The 16,742-nt window shown below is 44.2% G+C and overlaps 1 long non-coding RNA gene across 1 annotated transcript; it reads left to right on the forward strand.

Annotated features, from left to right (window-relative positions):
* The first annotated feature begins 9,834 nt into the window (after window positions 1-9,834).
* LOC140720002 (uncharacterized) lies at window positions 9,835-16,654 on the forward strand. The gene is made up of 3 exons (XR_012097073.1): window positions 9,835-10,122; window positions 10,862-10,918; window positions 16,358-16,654. It is a non-coding gene; the product is annotated as an uncharacterized lncRNA (long non-coding RNA).
* Window positions 16,655-16,742: the final 88 nt, after the last annotated feature.

The raw sequence follows: 16,742 nt of genomic DNA on the forward strand, positions 1-16,742 counted from the left end.
CATGTCCTGAGGATGTGTCTGGCCACAGGGAGAGCATGCAAACTCCACACAGACAGCAGCAGAGGTCAGGATCGAACCCAGGTCACTGGAGCTGCGATACTCGGCTATTCTGTATTAAATGGAGCAAAACGACGGTAATATCAGAAATTCCGCTCAGGAAGCCTCACCCGAACTCTGGAAATCTTCTCTTTCTGTTGCTGCACCTTTTCCTGGAAGTCTGATTTCTTTTTTGTGAGAGAGTCTAAGGAAGATTTTAGCTGATCCTGGAAGTCAGAGAGTGAAGGAAATAGAAACAAAGATGCATCAAAAGAAACAGGTGATCAAACCCGATTATCACACAAAATGCCGGAGGAACTCAGTGAGTCAGGCAGCATCTACTCAGGCGAAATAAACAGTCGGTGTTTCGGGATGAGACACGTCATTAGGACCGGGAAGGAATGGGACAGAAGCCAGAATAAAAAGGTTGGGAATGAGAACCAGCTGACAGGTGACGGGTGAGACAACATGAGGGGGAACGTGGGGGAGGGTGATGAAGTGAGAGGCTGAGAGGGGACAGGTGGAAGAGCTGGAGAAGAAGGAATGTAATACGAGAGAACAATCGACCATGGAAGTAACTGAAGGAACTGGGCAGTTTGCGGCCCTGAATGGTGACGAGGGAGGAGGTTAGGAGTCAGGTGTAGCACTTGTCCCGCTTGCAGGTGTCGGTGCCAAGAGGGAGATCAGTGGGGAGGAGCGAGTGGATCAGGGCGATACAGTACGGGGAGCGCGATCCGTATGGAGAGCAGAGAGTTCGGGGTGCGGAGTTGGGCTGTGGGACGGAGAGATGCTAGAATCCCGTTAGAGATGGCGGAAGTTGCAGAAAATGATGTGTTAGTTATGGAGGCTCGTGTGATGATATGTAGGAGAAAGGAAATGTGTTAAGTATTAAATTAATATTAGTTTTACCGTGTAGATTTTAACAGCTTCTTTAATCGGCATGAAGCGGTGCTCTCGGTGTTCCTGCGCGTCTCTACAGACCAGACAGATCAGTGTCTTGTCCGTTTCACAAAACAGCTTCAGTTCTTCCTCATGTTCCTCGCAGTGACGTTTACTTCCCTTCTCTTTCGGATTCAGGTTTAGATTTCGAGTTTTTTCAGCCAGATTTGCTAAGGCCCGATTCACCCTGAGGGTGCGGTCAGCAAACACCGCTCTACATTCCGGGCAGGAGTTTCTCTCCTCCCTTTCCCAACACCGTGTGATACAAGAGCGACAGAAGTTGTGTCCACACTCCAGAATAACCGGATCGGTGAAGAAATCCAGGCAGACGGGACAAATTGTCTCCTCGGTCCAACTCTCAACCGGTCCTTTCGAAGCCATGTTAACTCCCGGCAGTTCCTGATTCAGAATGTTTTCAGTTTCGGGGAGCTGCTGATCCTCTGCAGTACCGCGATTGTCCACTACGCGCGCTGCAGACTCAGGGAGTGAACATTCTGCTGCTGGATGTGTTCAGTGGAAATTTTGGTCAGTGTGGGATCAAAAACACATTAAACAGGCAACAGATAAGAAAACGCGGCCATGGTCTGTCTAAGCCCGGCTACGAGAGGAGGAGGGTTGGCCGTATGGCTACCAACCCCATTTCTTAAAAACCTTGAGCGACAAAAACGTCAGCTGAATCTCCAAAGACCTCATCCCTGCGGTCGGAAGGATCTTCCCCTGGAAGACGATTGAAGTCCTGCGCTGAAAGGAGAAGTCATGTGCCCCCCTGGGGTGGTGAGGTGAGTGACCGTTTCGTCTCCACTGCAGTAATCTCGGGGCAGCGCGCTGTGGGAGTGATCTCCGGGCATGCAGCAAGGATCAGACTGGGAGGGGCCCTCTCGTCTCCACTGCAGTAATCTCGGGGCAGCGCGCTGTGGGAGTGATCTCCGGGCATGCAGCAAGGATCAGACTGGGAGGGGCCCTCTCGTCTCCACTGCAGTAATCTCGGGGCAGTGCGCTGTGGGAGTGATTTCCGGGCATGCAGCAAGGATCAGACTGGGAGGGCCCCTCTCGTCTCCACTGCAGTAATCTCGGGGCAGCGCGCTGTGGGAGTGATCTCCGGGCATGCAGCAAGGATCAGACTGGGAGGGGCCCTCTCGCCGCCAGACAGGTGAGGTCTTGGTGCCTGTTGGTGAGATCTGGTGATGAGGCATTCTGCCAGCTGGTCTGGACTGTCTGCTCAGGGAACCACTCCACTGTGTCCATCCAGTCCTTCTCCTGCAGTAACTGCAGGACATTCCGTGCTGACCACTTCCTGGTGTTCTTGTGGTCAAAGCTGCTGGTCTGAAAGAACTGTCACCAATTTCATTAACACAAGGTTCACATGGAGAAGCTTCCTTACTGAGACAGACACAGTCTCACAGGGTATTTACAGGGTAGGGGCAGGAATGATGTTACTCCTGGCTGGGCAGTGGAACCAGGGATCACAGACTCAAAATCCGAGATCACCTCAGCAGGACTGAGATGAGGAGAAATTTCCCCCAACACAGTGCAGTGAATATTTGGAGTTTTCTCCACAAGTTTCCTATATTAAACTGTCATATTTAGGGGCTCAGCGATGTTGGGAATTTTGCAGGAAAGTGGCGCTGAGGTCAAAGATCAGACATGTTCTGAGTGAGGGACAGAACAGCGCAACGGGCCGAACAGCAACGCCTGCTCCTGTTTCCTATTTTCTAAATCACGAGTTGACCTTTGCGCCCTGTTCTCCCTTGGCCTTCAGCCTGTCGGATTGCACAGGGGAGCGGTGAGAGCTCCGGAGATCCATCGGCAGCCGCTGCGGTTATTTCATGCTCTTGTTATTTATCACTTTTTCCCCGTATTTGCATTTGCACAGTTTGTATGTGGTTGTATGTGGTGACTTATCAGTACTCCGATAATAAGATTTACTTTGAAATTCGAGTTTCGGGAAACTTGCTTTAATTCTGAGAACAAACTGCGACTGACATCTGAAGCTCCCAACAGCAGCCCGTCCTCACACACTCACAGCCAATCAGCGATCACCGCTGGGAGAAGGATGCTCTCATTGGCTGAGGGGTGTCAGTGGGCGGGACGCTGAGCGCCCGGCCGAGCCGCAGTTTGCAACCGGGACCCAGTGAGGTCGGAGACCGGGAGCTGCGTCTCGGGTTTCGGCTGCACCACCGGCGGGTCGTGAATCCTTTCGAAGGCAGAGCTGAAGAGACCGGCGGAGATTCCGTGAGATGTTTCAGCTACACGGAGGGCGCTCGGCCTTTCCCCGCCGAGGATCGGGGCCTGTTGTCTGGAGTTGTCTCCCAGACCCGTCCCTTCCTGCTGGGAGACGGGAGCTGCCCCGCAGCGGCTGCCGATGGATCTCCGGAGCTCTCACCGCTCCCCTGTGCAATCCGAACGGCTGAAAACCAAGGGAGAACAAGGCGCAAAGGTAAACTCGTGCTTTAGAAAATAAGTAACAGGAGCATGCCTGGCCACTCGGCCCGTTGCGCCTATTCCACCCTTTCCTCAGAATAGTCCTTTTTAAATCTTTTTATTGATTTTAAACAAACACAAATGAAACATGAATACAAAGAGCTTGAAAGTACATAATTAATAGGTTAAGGTATAAATACAAATAGATGATAACCTCCCAAACTCATAGTGGTAACAAAAAATGGAGAAAGTAAGAAACCCTCCCCCCCCAAAAAAAAGAAAAATATTCTAACCGACATGGGCCATTGCATTATATCAATTATAGCGTCAATAACTCTGCACCTCCATCCAAATAATTAAGGATAATAAAAGTAAGGTTTAGGAAAAGTCAGTTTAGCTCATATGAAAATGTTGAATAAATGGTCTCCCAGTTTCTTCATATTTAACTGAAGGGTCAAAGACAACCCTTGTAATTTTTTCTAAACTCGAACAAGAAATAGTTTGAGAAAACCACTGAAATATAGTTGGAGGATTAATTTCTTTCCAGTTCAATAGGATAGATCTTCTAGCCATTAATGTAACAAATGCAATCATCCGCCGGGCTGGGGGGGGGGGGGGGGATAAAAGACTATTATCCACCATTGGTAAACTGAAAATTGCAGTAATAGGATGCGGTTGCAATTTGATATTCAGAACTGTTGAAATAATACCAAAAATATCTTTCCAATAATTTTGCAAACAGGGGCAAGACCAGAACATGTGAGTCAATGAAGCGACTTCAGAATGACATCTGTCACTGGTTGGATTAACATAAGAATAAAATCTAGCGAGTTTATCCTTGGACATGTGAGCCCTATGAACAACCTTAAATTGTATTAGGGCATGTTTAGCACAAATAGAAGAAGAATTGACTAATTGTAAAATTTTCTCCCACTGCTCTGTGGGTATAAGACAGTGAAGTTCTTTTTCCCATTCCTTCTTAATTATTTCTGATACTCCTGGCTGTATTTTCATGATCATATGATAAATGATGGCTACTTAACCCTTCTGGCAAGGATTCAGAGCGAGAATTTTTTCTGTAATGTCCATTGGACATAATTTAAGAAAATATAACATTCAAGAAATTTCTAACTTGCAAGTATCTAAAAAAATGAGTTTTAGGCTGTATAGCTGTTCAAAGGACATAAAACTGTTATCTAAAAATAGATGACGAAAACATGTTATACCTTTTGTTTTCCATAACACAAAGGCTTGGTCCATAAAAGAGGGCTGGAAAAAGAAGTTAGATATAATAGGGCTTGATTATTCAAGCCAAAGAATTTACGAAATTGAAACCATATTCTTAATGTATGTTGAACTATAGGATTAGTTATTTGTTTATTCGGTTTAGATAAAGCAAAAGGAAGCGAAGATCCTAAAATAGAAAACAATGAGAAGTCTTGTACAGATTTACACTCCAAATTTACCCATTGTGGGCAAGGTACTATGACCGATTCTTGTGTCCAAAATATTAAATACTGAATATTAACTGCCCAATAGTAAAATCTCAGGTTTGGCAAAGCAAAACCACCTTCCTTCTTAGGCTTCTGTAAATATTGTTTACTTAATCTAGGATTTTTATCCTGCCACACATACGAGGATATTTTGGAGTCAATAATATCAAAAAAAGATTTAGGAATAAAAATTGGTAATGCTTGGTATAAATATAAAAATTTGGGTAATACTATCATCTTGATAGTATTAATTCGACCAACCAATGACAGAGATAATGGGGACCACCTGGTAACAAGTTTCTTGATTTGTTCAATTAAAGGTAAAAAATTAACTTTAAATAAACCCTTATGTTTCTTGGTAATTTTAATACCCAAATAAGTAAAATGATCTGTCACAACTTTAAATGGTAAGTGTTTATAAATTGGAACTTGCATATTTAATGGAAATAATTCACTCTTATTAAAATTCAGTTTGTAGCCAGAAAAGCTACTAAACTGAGCAAGCAAGGATGAAATAGCAGGAATAGATCTCTCAGGGTCAGACATGTATAGTAACAAATCATCAGCATATAATGATAACATATAAGTCCCTTACCCACGAGTAACACCAAAAATATTAGGTGATTCACGAATGGCAATGGCTAAAGGTTCCAAAGCAATGTCAAATAATAGAGGACTTAAAGGGCAGCCTTGCCTCGTACCACGGGACAACTGAAAAAAAGGAGATCTTTGATTATTGGTAAGAACCGAAGCCAAAGGTTCATAATACATTAATTTACTACATGATATAAATTTCAAGCTAAAATTAAAATTCTGCAACGTATTAAATAAATATAGCCATTCAACTCTATCGAACGCTTTTTCAGCATCTAAGGAAATGACATTCTGGTATTTTAGATGAAGAAGTATAAATTATATTAATAAATTTTCTAATGTTAAAAGATGAATAACAGTTTTTAATAAATCTGGTCTGATCTTCTGAGATAATTTGAGGTAATGCATTTTCTAATCTAGTGGCCAAAATTTTGGTAAAAATCTTAGAATCTGTATTCAGCAAGGATATTGGCCGATAGGATGCACATTCAGTGGGGTCTTTATCTTTTTTACGAATTGGAGAAATGGAGGCATCATAAAAAGATTGTGGTTATTTACCTACAGTTAACGCATCTTTAAAAATTTTACAAAGCCAAGGAGCTAGTATAGAAGAAAAGGATTTTAAAAATTCAGCAGTATAACCGTCTGGACCAGGGGCTTTACCTGAATTCATTGAAAAAGGGAGTGGGTTCCCCTTTCCAGACAATGACCGGGGACTTGTGCCACTCCTCAGGGTTATATATGGAAGTCTCGGGCAGGGACAGGGAGTGAGTTCCCCTTTCCAGACCCTGCCCGGGGTCTTGTGCCTCTCTGCAGGGTTATATATGGAACTTCTCGGACAGGGACAGGGAGTGGGTTCCCCTTTCCAGACCCTGCCCGGGGACGTGCCACTCCTCAGGGTTAGATATGGAACCTCTCGGACAGGGACAGGGAGTGGGTTCCCCTTTCCAGACCCTGTCCGGGGACGTGCCACTCCTCAGGGTTATATATGGAACCTCTCTCGCAGGGACAGGGAGTGGGTTTCCCTTTCCAGACCCTGCCTGGGGACTTGTGCCACTCCTCAGGGTTATATATGGAACCTCTCGGGCAGGGACAGGGAGTGGGTTCCCCTTTCCAGACCCTGCCCGGGGACTTGTGCCGCTCCTCAGTGTTATATATGGAACCTCTCGGTTACTGACAGGGGAGTGGGTTCCCCTTTCCAGACCCTGCCCGGGGACTTGTGCCACTCCTCAGGGTTATATATGGAACCTCTCGGACAGGGACAAGGAGTGGGTTCCCCTTTCCAGACCCTGACCGGGGACTTGCCTGCACTCCTCAGGGTTATATATGGAACCTCTTGGACAGGGACAGGGAGTGTGTTCCCCTTTCCAGACCCCGCCCGGGGACTTGTGCCACTCCTCAGGGTTATATATGGAACCTCTCGGACAGGGACAGGGAGTGGGTTCCCCTTTCCAGACCCTGCCCGGGGACTTGTGCCACTCCTCAGGGTTATATATGGAACCTCTCGGACAGGGACAGGGAGTGAGTTCCCCTTTCCCAGGCAGATGCCCGAAGGTGACCGGGAGCCACCAGAGGGGCTGATGTAATACAAGCCATGGCACGGTGGGTCGCTGAGGTAAGGGAACCCATTTGAATGACAGCCCGACTGCATGCGGATTTTGGTGAATTTACCCGATAACTACAGAAAAAAGGAGAATCCTTTGCGTACTTTATAGCTCGTTTTAAGGATACGTGAGAGTCCAATGCCGGCAAACCCCTGGACAGATCAGTGTGTCCGGCTGGCAGTGCAGACTTTTCTAAACTGTCTCAGATCCAAGCCTGCTCAATCCTTTAAGTTAACAAATCTCAATTCGTTGTGTCAGACCTGGCCCCAGGTGACATAAATTCTGATGAATAGGGAGCGCAATTGACTCTTTAAAGAGACTGGGGAAAAGCGAGAGTGTGCACAGAGAACCGGTAGTGAGGAGATGGAGTTCGGGACCCGACGAAGAACCCAGAACAGGTGGCAGGATCGTGCGGACGGTGCAGATGAAGAGGACACTTGGCGAAGGACAGAAACGGGGATTGTAGAAAGAGGGGACATTGGGCCAGAGATTGTCGCACTGCAATCACAGACAAGAATAATAAGGGGCAGGGAGAGAGCCTGGACCATAGTAATACTCGACAGATTACCACATTTATTCTCCACAATCCCTTTGATCCTGGATAGGGCAGGCCAGAGGGGACGGATCACAGCGATAGTCGACAGAGTACCACATTTACTCTCCACAATCCCTTTGGTCCCGGATAGGGCAGGCCAGAGGGGACGGATCACAGTGATACACGACAGAGTAACACATTTACTCTCCACAATCCCTTTGGTCCCGGATAGGGCAGGCCAGAGGGGACGGATCACAGTGATACTCGACAGAGTACCACATTTACTCTCCACAATCCCTTTGGTCCCAGATAGGGCAGGCCAGAGGGGACGGATCACAGTGATACTCGACAGAGTACCACATTTACTCTCCACAATCCCTTTGGTCCCGGATAGGGCAGGCCAGAGGGGACGGTGATACAGGCGGCTGTGATCAGGCTCACCACACAGGCAGGCTCTTTTCTCACTGCTGTAATCAGGTAGAAGGTACAAGAGCCTCAGGACTCACCCCACCAGTGTCAGGAACAGTTACTACCCCTCAGCCATCAGGCTGTGGAGCAATACAGGATAACTGCCCTCACTTGTTCATAGACATGCTCCCACAACAAATCATCGTACTGGGACTGTCTCAAAATGAGTGAAATTAGAGATGGTTTGACTGAGACAGATCACATTCCTGTCTCAGAATTATAGAAATACAATCACACAGGATATTTACAGTGGAAGGGCTGGAATGATGTTTCCCATAAGGTGTGGAACCAGCGCTCACAGACTCAAAATCGGAGGACAACTCAGCAGGACTGAGATGAGGAGACATTTCCTCACCCAGAGTGCAGTGAATCATTGCAATTATCTCCACAAGGTTTCTAAATTGAATAGACATATCCTGGGGCTCAGCGGTGATGGAAAGTTGCAGGAAAGTGGTGCTGAGGTCAAAAGTCAAGCATGTTCTGATTGAAGGGCAGAAGAGGCGGAAGGGGCCGAATGGCCACACCTTCTCTATTTCTTATTTTCTGAAACCCGAGTTTACCTTTGCGCCTCACTGTTTCTTGGCCTGTCAGATTGAACAAGGAGCGCTGAGCGCACCAGACATCTATCGGCAGCCGCTGCTGTTATTTCATGTTCTCGTTGTTTATTTGCATTGGCGAAGTTTGATGTCTTCTGCACTCTGGTTGATCTTTCAGTGATCCAGATATAGTTACTGTTCTGTAGCTTTGCTCTGTATGTTTGTAGGAGTTGTATGTGGCGACTTATATGTACTCTGTTAGTTTTTGGAATAGTCACTTGGGGAATCTGAGGTGGAGGAGTATTTGGGGCTTATTTAAAATTATACATAGATATTATCCAAACAATGTTTATTTGACAAGGGTTAATTCAGATATTGAAACGAACTGTTCTTTTTGTGGTTTATATCCAGAGTATTTATTTCATCTGTTTTGGGATTGTTAATATGTTAAAACATTTTGGGTTGATGTTTGTCAATTTATAGATCAATATATTAACATGGATTTAACTTTTTGTTTTGAAATTGTCTTATTTGGTTTTACTAATAATACCAAATCTCATAGGGATCATTTCCTTACCATACATATTTTGTTGATTTACAGCAAATTTTATATCCACAAATGCAATCACAGCAATAAGAAACCTTCATTTATATTTTTACATCAGACTTCAAACTATACGTTTATACTCTGAAAGCTTCCCATAACCAGAAGGCTTTAAAGACTGTACAAATCTGTCAAAGTTTTGCGTTATCTCTGTAAATGTTCCTGTTTTGTGACTCCTCTTAGATACAGTTCCTTCTGTCCAACAGTATTTAGAGCGGATTTCCTTGTTTATTTGTATATTTAAAGTTAATAGTTATATATTTGTTGCTGCTTTCCTGTGATTCCCTGTCTTTGTTAGCATATGTTTAGTGTTTCTGTTTTTGATTGTGTTTAATAAAAACTTTAAAAAAATTAAAAATAATAATAAAATTTACTTTGAACTTTGAGCCTCGGGGAACTTGCTTTGATTCTGAGAACAAACTGTGACTGACATCTCCGGCTTCCGGCAGCAGCCCGCCCTCGGACACACTCAAAGCCAATCAGAGAAGACCGCTGGGAGACTCTTGCCTCTATTGGCTGAGGAGTGTCAGTGGGCGGGACGCTGGGCGGACCGAAGTTTGGAATCGGGAACGAGTGGACACGGTGAGAGACCCGAGATTGGGAGCAGCTCCCCGGTTAAAGGCTGCAACAGCGGCCGGAGTTTTGAACCCTTCCGATGGCGGAGGTGAAGATTCGGGCGGAGATTCCGTGAGATGTTTCAGCCACACAGAGGGAGCCCGGTCTTTCCTCGCCGAGGATAGGGGCCTGTTGTCTGGAGTTGTCTCCCAGACCCGTCCCTTCCTGCTGGGATACGGGAGCTGGCCCGCAGCGGCTGCCGATGGATCTCCGGAGCTCTCACCGCTCCCCTGTGCAATCCGAACGGCTGAAAACCAAGGGAGAACAAGGCGCAAAGGTAAACTCGTGCTTTAGAAAATAAGTAACAGGAGCAGGCCTGGCCACTCGGCCCGTTGCGCCTATTCCACCCTTTCCTCAGAGTAGTCCTTTCTTTTTAAATCTTTTTATTGATTTTAAACAAACATAAATGAAACATGAATACAAAGAGCTTGAGAGTACATAATTAATAGGTTAAGGTATAAATACAAATAGATGATAACCTCCCAAACTCATAGTGGTTACAAGAAATAGAGAAAATAAGAAACCCTCCCCCCCAAAAAAATGAAAAAAATCCTAACCGACATGGGCCATTGCATTATATCAATTATACACAGTAGCGTCAATAACTCAGCACCTCCATCCAAATAATTAAGGTCAATAAAAGTAAAGTTTAGGAAAAGTCAGTTTAGCTTATATGAAAATGTTGAATAAATGGTCTCCAAGTTTCTTCATATTTAACTGAAGGGTCAAAGACAACCCTTGTAATTTTTTCTAAACTCGAACAAGAAATAGTTTGAGAAAACCACTGAAATATAGTTGGAGGATTAATTTCTTTCCAGTTCAATAGGATAGATCTTCTAGCCATTAATGTAACAAATGCAATCATCCGCCGGGCTGGGGGGGGGGGGGGGGGGGATAAAAGACTATTATCCACCATTGGTAAACTGAAAATTGCAGTAATAGGATGCGGTTGCAATTTGATATTCAGAACTGTTGAAATAATACCAAAAATATCTTTCCAATAATTTTGCAAACAGGGGCAAGACCAGAACATGTGAGTCAATGAAGCAACTTCAGAATGACATCTGTCACAGGTTGGATTAACATAAGAATAAAATCTAGCGAGTTTATCCTTGGACATGTGAGCCCTATGAACAACCTTAAATTGTATTAGGGCATGTTTAGCACAAATAGAAGAAGAATTGACTAATTGTAAAATTTTCTCCCACTGCTCTGTGGGTATAAGACAGTGAAGTTCTTTTTCCCATTCCTTCTTAATTATTTCTGATACTCCTGGCTGTATTTTCATGATCATATGATAAATGATGGCTACTTAACCCTTCTGGCAAGGATTCAGAGCGAGAATTTTTTCTGTAATGTCCATTGGACATAATTTAAGAAAATATAACATTCAAGAAATTTCTAACTTGCAAGTATCTAAAAAAATGAGTTTTAGGCTGTATAGCTGTTCAAAGGACATAAAACTGTTATCTAAAAATAGATGACGAAAACATGTTATACCTTTTGTTTTCCATAACACAAAGGCTTGGTCCATAAAAGAGGGCTGGAAAAAGAAGTTAGATATAATAGGGCTTGATTATTCAAGCCAAAGAATTTACGAAATTGAAACCATATTCTTAATGTATGTTGAACTATAGGATTAGTTATTTGTTTATTCGGTTTAGATAAAGCAAAAGGAAGCGAAGATCCTAAAATAGAAAACAATGAGAAGTCTTGTACAGATTTACACTCCAAATTTACCCATTGTGGGCAAGGTACTATGACCGATTCTTGTGTCCAAAATATTAAATACTGAATATTAACTGCCCAATAGTAAAATCTCAGGTTTGGCAAAGCAAAACCACCTTCCTTCTTAGGCTTCTGTAAATATTGTTTACTTAATCTAGGATTTTTATCCTGCCACACATACGAGGATATTTTGGAGTCAATAATATCAAAAAAAGATTTAGGAATAAAAATTGGTAATGCTTGGTATAAATATAAAAATTTGGGTAATACTATCATCTTGATAGTATTAATTCGACCAACCAATGACAGAGATAATGGGGACCACCTGGTAACAAGTTTCTTGATTTGTTCAATTAAAGGTAAAAAATTAACTTTAAATAAACCCTTATGTTTCTTGGTAATTTTAATACCCAAATAAGTAAAATGATCTGTCACAACTTTAAATGGTAAGTGTTTATAAATTGGAACTTGCATATTTAATGGAAATAATTCACTCTTATTAAAATTCAGTTTGTAGCCAGAAAAGCTACTAAACTGAGCAAGCAAGGATGAAATAGCAGGAATAGATCTCTCAGGGTCAGACATGTATAGTAACAAATCATCAGCATATAATGATAACATATAAGTCCCTTACCCACGAGTAACACCAAAAATATTAGGTGATTCACGAATGGCAATGGCTAAAGGTTCCAAAGCAATGTCAAATAATAGAGGACTTAAAGGGCAGCCTTGCCTCGTACCACGGGACAACTGAAAAAAAGGAGATCTTTGATTATTGGTAAGAACCGAAGCCAAAGGTTCATAATACATTAATTTACTACATGATATAAATTTCAAGCTAAAATTAAAATTCTGCAACGTATTAAATAAATATAGCCATTCAACTCTATCGAACGCTTTTTCAGCATCTAAGGAAATGACATTCTGGTATTTTAGATGAAGAAGTATAAATTATATTAATAAATTTTCTAATGTTAAAAGATGAATAACAGTTTTTAATAAATCTGGTCTGATCTTCTGAGATAATTTGAGGTAATGCATTTTCTAATCTAGTGGCCAAAATTTTGGTAAAAATCTTAGAATCTGTATTCAGCAAGGATATTGGCCGATAGGATGCACATTCAGTGGGGTCTTTATCTTTTTTACGAATTGGAGAAATGGAGGCATCATAAAAAGATTGTGGTTATTTACCTACAGTTAACGCATCTTTAAAAATTTTACAAAGCCAAGGAGCTAGTATAGAAGAAAAGGATTTTAAAAATTCAGCAGTATAACCGTCTGGACCAGGGGCTTTACCTGAATTCATTGAAAAAGGGAGTGGGTTCCCCTTTCCAGACAATGACCGGGGACTTGTGCCACTCCTCAGGGTTATATATGGAACCTCTCGGGCAGGGACAGGGAGTGAGTTCCCCTTTCCAGACCCTGCCCGGGGTCTTGTGCCTCTCTGCAGGGTTATATATGGAACTTCTCGGACAGGGACAGGGAGTGGGTTCCCCTTTCCAGACCCTGCCCGGGGACGTGCCACTCCTCAGGGTTAGATATGGAACCTCTCGGACAGGGACAGGGAGTGGGTTCCCCTTTCCAGACCCTGTCCGGGGACGTGCCACTCCTCAGGGTTATATATGGAACCTCTCTCGCAGGGACAGGGAGTGGGTTTCCCTTTCCAGACCCTGCCTGGGGACTTGTGCCACTCCTCAGGGTTATATATGGAACCTCTCGGGCAGGGACAGGGAGTGGGTTCCCCTTTCCAGACCCTGCCCGGGGACTTGTGCCGCTCCTCAGTGTTATATATGGAACCTCTCGGTTACTGACAGGGGAGTGGGTTCCCCTTTCCAGACCCTGCCCGGGGACTTGTGCCACTCCTCAGGGTTATATATGGAACCTCTCGGACAGGGACAAGGAGTGGGTTCCCCTTTCCAGACCCTGACCGGGGACTTGCCTGCACTCCTCAGGGTTATATATGGAACCTCTTGGACAGGGACAGGGAGTGTGTTCCCCTTTCCAGACCCCGCCCGGGGACTTGTGCCACTCCTCAGGGTTATATATGGAACCTCTCGGACAGGGACAGGGAGTGGGTTCCCCTTTCCAGACCCTGCCCGGGGACTTGTGCCACTCCTCAGGGTTATATATGGAACCTCTCGGACAGGGACAGGGAGTGAGTTCCCCTTTCCCAGGCAGATGCCCGAAGGTGACCGGGAGCCACCAGAGGGGCTGATGTAATACAAGCCATGGCACGGTGGGTCGCTGAGGTAAGGGAACCCATTTGAATGACAGCCCGACTGCATGCGGATTTTGGTGAATTTACCCGATAACTACAGAAAAAAGGAGAATCCCTTGCGTACTTTATAGCTCGTTTTAAGGATACGTGAGAGTCCAATGCCGGCAAACCCCTGGACAGATCAGTGTGTCCGGCTGGCAGTGCAGACTTTTCTAAACTGTCTCAGATCCAAGCCTGCTCAATCCTTTAAGTTAACAAATCTCAATTCGTTGTGTCAGACCTGGCCCCAGGTGACATAAATTCTGATGAATAGGGAGCGCAATTGACTCTTTAAAGAGACTGGGGAAAAGCGAGAGTGTGCACAGAGAACCGGTAGTGAGGAGATGGAGTTCGGGACCCGACGAAGAACCCAGAACAGGTGGCAGGATCGTGCGGACGGTGCAGATGAAGAGGACACTTGGCGAAGGACAGAAACGGGGATTGTAGAAAGAGGGGACATTGGGCCAGAGATTGTCGCACTGCAATCACAGACAAGAATAATAAGGGGCAGGGAGAGAGCCTGGACCACAGTAATACTCGACAGATTACCACATTTATTCTCCACAATCCCTTTGATCCTGGATAGGGCAGGCCAGAGGGGACGGATCACAGCGATAGTCGACAGAGTACCACATTTACTCTCCACAATCCCTTTGGTCCCGGATAGGGCAGGCCAGAGGGGACGGATCACAGTGATACACGACAGAGTAACACATTTACTCTCCACAATCCCTTTGGTCCCGGATAGGGCAGGCCAGAGGGGACGGATCACAGTAATACCCGACAGAGTACCACATTTACTCTCCACAATCCCATTTGGTCCAGGATAGGACAGGCCAGAGGGGACGGATCACAGTGATACTCGACAGAGTACCTCATTTACTCTCCACAATCCCTTTGGTCCCGGATAGGACAGGCCAGTGGGGACGGATCACAGCGATAGTCGACAGAGTACCACATTTACTCTCCACAATCCCTTTAGTCACCGATAGGGCAGACCGGATGGAACGGATCACTGTGATATTCGACAGAGTACCACATTTACTCTCCACAATCCCTTTGGTCCCGGATAGGGCAGGCCAGAGGGGACGGATCACAGTCATACTCGACAGAGTACCACATTTACTCTCCACAATCCCTTTGGTCCCGGATAGGGCAGTCCAGAGGAGACGGATCACAGTGATACTCGACAGAGTACCACATTTACTCTCCACAATCCCTTTGGTCCCAGATAGGGCAGGCCAGAGGGGACGGATCACAGTGATACTCGACAGAGTACCACATTTACTCTCCACAATCCCTTTGGTCCCGGATAGGGCAGGCCAGAGGGGACGGTGATACAGGCGGCTGTGATCAGGCTCACCACACAGGCAGGCTCTTTTCTCACTGCTGTAATCAGGTAGAAGGTACAAGAGCCTCAGGACTCACCCCACCAGTGTCAGGAACAGTTACTACCCCTCAGCCATCAGGCTGTGGAGCAATACAGGATAACTGCCCTCACTTGTTCATAGACATGCTCCCACAACAAATCATCGTACTGGGACTGTCTCAAAATGAGTGAAATTAGAGATGGTTTGACTGAGACAGATCACATTCCTGTCTCAGAATTATAGAAATACAATCACACAGGATATTTACAGTGGAAGGGCTGGAATGATGTTTCCCATAAGGTGTGGAACCAGCGCTCACAGACTCAAAATCGGAGGACAACTCAGCAGGACTGAGATGAGGAGACATTTCCTCACCCAGAGTGCAGTGAATCATTGCAATTATCTCCACAAGGTTTCTAAATTGAATAGACATATCCTGGGGCTCAGCGGTGATGGAAAGTTGCAGGAAAGTGGTGCTGAGGTCAAAAGTCAAGCATGTTCTGATTGAAGGGCAGAAGAGGCGGAAGGGGCCGAATGGCCACACCTTCTCTATTTCTTATTTTCTGAAACCCGAGTTTACCTTTGCGCCTCACTGTTTCTTGGCCTGTCAGATTGAACAAGGAGCGCTGAGCGCACCAGACATCTATCGGCAGCCGCTGCTGTTATTTCATGTTCTCGTTGTTTATTTGCATTGGCGAAGTTTGATGTCTTCTGCACTCTGGTTGATCTTTCAGTGATCCAGATATAGTTACTGTTCTGTAGCTTTGCTCTGTATGTTTGTAGGAGTTGTATGTGGCGACTTATATGTACTCTGTTAGTTTTTGGAATAGTCACTTGGGGAATCTGAGGTGGAGGAGTATTTGGGGCTTATTTAAAATTATACATAGATATTATCCAAACAATGTTTATTTGACAAGGGTTAATTCAGATATTGAAACGAACTGTTCTTTTTGTGGTTTATATCCAGAGTATTTATTTCATCTGTTTTGGGATTGTTAATATGTTAAAACATTTTGGGTTGATGTTTGTCAATTTATAGATCAATATATTAACATGGATTTAACTTTTTGTTTTGAAATTGTCTTATTTGGTTTTACTAATAATACCAAATCTCATAGGGATCATTTCCTTACCATACATATTTTGTTGATTTACAGCAAATTTTATATCCACAAATGCAATCACAGCAATAAGAAACCTTCATTTATATTTTTACATCAGACTTCAAACTATACGTTTATACTCTGAAAGCTTCCCATAACCAGAAGGCTTTAAAGACTGTACAAATCTGTCAAAGTTTTGCGTTATCTCTGTAAATGTTCCTGTTTTGTGACTCCTCTTAGATACAGTTCCTTCTGTCCAACAGTATTTAGAGCGGATTTCCTTGTTTATTTGTATATTTAAAGTTAATAGTTATATATTTGTTGCTGCTTTCCTGTGATTCCCTGTCTTTGTTAGCATATGTTTAGTGTTTCTGTTTTTGATTGTGTTTAATAAAAACTTTAAAAAAATTAAAAATAATAATAAAATTTACTTTGAACT

Source organism: Hemitrygon akajei, unplaced genomic scaffold (assembly GCF_048418815.1).
Source record: "Hemitrygon akajei unplaced genomic scaffold, sHemAka1.3 Scf000034, whole genome shotgun sequence".
NCBI lineage: Eukaryota > Metazoa > Chordata > Chondrichthyes > Myliobatiformes > Dasyatidae > Hemitrygon > Hemitrygon akajei.